The sequence below is a fragment of the Pseudophryne corroboree genome, unplaced genomic scaffold (assembly GCF_028390025.1).
Source record: "Pseudophryne corroboree isolate aPseCor3 unplaced genomic scaffold, aPseCor3.hap2 scaffold_392, whole genome shotgun sequence".
Classification (NCBI taxonomy): Eukaryota; Metazoa; Chordata; class Amphibia; order Anura; family Myobatrachidae; genus Pseudophryne; species Pseudophryne corroboree.
In genome coordinates, this window is record NW_026970035.1 from 465979 (window position 1) to 468565 (window position 2587).

The 2587-nt window shown below is 34.1% G+C and overlaps 1 non-coding gene across 1 annotated transcript; it reads right to left on the reverse strand.

Moving 5' to 3' along the window:
- Window positions 1-2102: 2102 nt before the first annotated feature.
- TRNAN-AUU (transfer RNA asparagine (anticodon AUU)) lies at window positions 2103-2176 on the reverse strand. The gene has a single exon. It is a non-coding gene; the product is annotated as a tRNA-Asn (tRNA).
- Window positions 2177-2587: the final 411 nt, after the last annotated feature.

The following is a 2587-nucleotide window of genomic DNA, read 5'->3' on the forward strand; positions in this document are numbered from 1 at the left end:
TTCAGGATCTCTTGCACTTACATGTGCAGCAAAGTACAGCAATGGAAGCATGCTGGGTTCATAACCCAGAGGTAGGCAGATTGAAACTATCCTCTGCTGTATGCTTTTTTTTTTTAATTAAAGTAATCCAAAACTGGGATTGATATTTTGGCTCTTTTATTTTTACTTAAAGTACAATAACTTTTACCATTTTAATTTGTTTTAATAGTATATTGACAGTATTGTTTTCTTTCAAAAATCCACTTAATTTTCTTTACCCTATTATTAAAATGGTAATTGACAAAAACAAACTACATTGTCACCAGAAGAGCAATACAAAATGTACAAGTGATATATTAAAATCATCTTTCCAGCTTGAATTTCAATGATGCATTGGGGCAACGATTTTGTGAGAAACATCTTCACCCTTAAATAACGATTTTCTTAATTCCTTACCTGTGTGCTAATTAGATATCACCTTGTTTTCGCATTAAACAGACTTCCACATGAGAAAGCAGCAAGGATGCAGTGGCGTTAATGTTTCCTGGTGTCAACTTGTATTATTTCAGTAGACATTGAAATGAGGATGCATCTTGCTGCCTTTCCAATGAAGCAAGTTTAATTTAGTAATAGGTGAAAAACCATCCCTACAAAGGTGTTAGAGACTTGGCTTTGTGGACACTTTTCAGAGAACAAATTTGTTAGCATAAAAATAAAGCCAGAAAATGAAGAGCTGTTTAATCACTCAATTGGATTTTTTTTGCCAGCATATTTTTTTTCTCTGCAACCCACTGCTAAATTGTGCTTCCTAGCTGTTTTTTATAAAATCACTGAATCAAATCTAACTCTGATTACATCAGAGAAGGCCAGGTACCCTACACAATAAGAGGGGGTTTGAAATTTTGACTTGTCTACTTAAATATCACCAAAATCTGATCACAAGGTCAATTACGTTCCTGGGTGGGATTGAACCACCAACCTTTTGGTTAATAGCCTTACACACTAACCAATTGCACCACAGAGACACTTTGCAAAAAGTACATACTGACAAAGGCTAATAAGCATTCATCAAGAACGTTTCCTAGAAAAACTTTAAAAAGTCAATAATCTGGAGAGTTTTTGTAAGATGTTTCTTCCATCAACCAATGAAGAAACACATTGGTACTTTCCCATGATGAGTGAGTGCTTCAGGATCTCTTGCACTTACATGTGCAGCAGAGTACTGCAATGGAAGCATGCTGGGCCCATAACCCAGAGATAGGTAGATTGAAACTATCCTCTGCTATATGCATTTTTTTTTTGTTAATTAAAGTAATCCAAAACTGGGATTGATATTTTGTCTCTTTTATTTTTACTTAAAGTACAATAACTTTTACCATTTTAATTTGTTTTAATAGTATATTGACAGTATTGTTTTCTTTCAAAAATCCACTTCATTTTCTTTACCCTATTATTAAAATGGTAATTGACAAAAACAAACTACATTGTCACCAGAAGAGCAATACAAAATGTACAAGTGATATATTAAAATCATCTTTCCAGCTTGAATTTCAATGATGCATTGGGGCAACGATTTTGTGAGAAACATCTTCACCCTTAAATAAAGATTTTCTTAATTCCTTACCTGTGTGATAATTAGATATCACCTTGTTTTCACATTAAACAGACTTCCACATGAGAAAGCAGCAAGGATGCAGTGGCGTTAATGTTTCCTGGTGTCAACCTGTATTATTTCAGTAGACATTGAAATGAGGATGCATCTTGCTGCCTTTCCAATGAAGCAAGTTTAATTTAGTAATAGGTGAAAAACCATCCCTACAACGGTGTTAATCAGAGACTTGGCTTTGTGGACACTTTTCAGAGAACAAATTTGTTAGCATAAAAATAAAGCCAGAAAATGAAGAGCTGTTTAATCACTCAATTGGATTTTTTTTGCTAGCATATTTTTTTTCTCTGCAACCCACTGCTAAATTGTGCTTCCTAGCTGTTTTTTATAAAATCACTGAATCAAATCTAACTCTGATTACATCAGAGAAGGCCATGTACCCTACACCATAAGAGGGGGTTTGAAATTTTGACTTGTCTACTTAAATATCACCAAAATCTGATCACAAGTTTAATTAGGTCCCTGGGTGGGATTGAACCACCAACCTTTCGGTTAATAGCCGAACACACTAACCGATTGCGCCACAGAGACACTTTGCAAAAAGTGCCTACTGACAAAGGCTAATAAGCATACATCTAGAACGTTTCCTAGAAAAACATTAAAAAATCAATAATCTGGAGAGTTTTTGTAAGATGTTTCTTCCATCAACTAACGAATAAACACATTGGTACTTTCCCATGATGAGTGAGTGCTTCAGGATCTCTTGCACTTACATGTGCAGCAGAGTACTGCAATGGAAGCATGCTGGACCCATAACCCAGAGGTAGGCAGATTGAAACTATCCTTTGCTATATGCATTTTTTTTGTTAATTTAAGTAATCAAAACTGGGATTGATATTTTTGCTCTTTTATTTTTACTTAAAGTACAATAACTTTTACCATTTTAATTTGTTTTAATAGTATATTGACAGTATAGTTTTCTTTCAAAAATCCACTTAATTT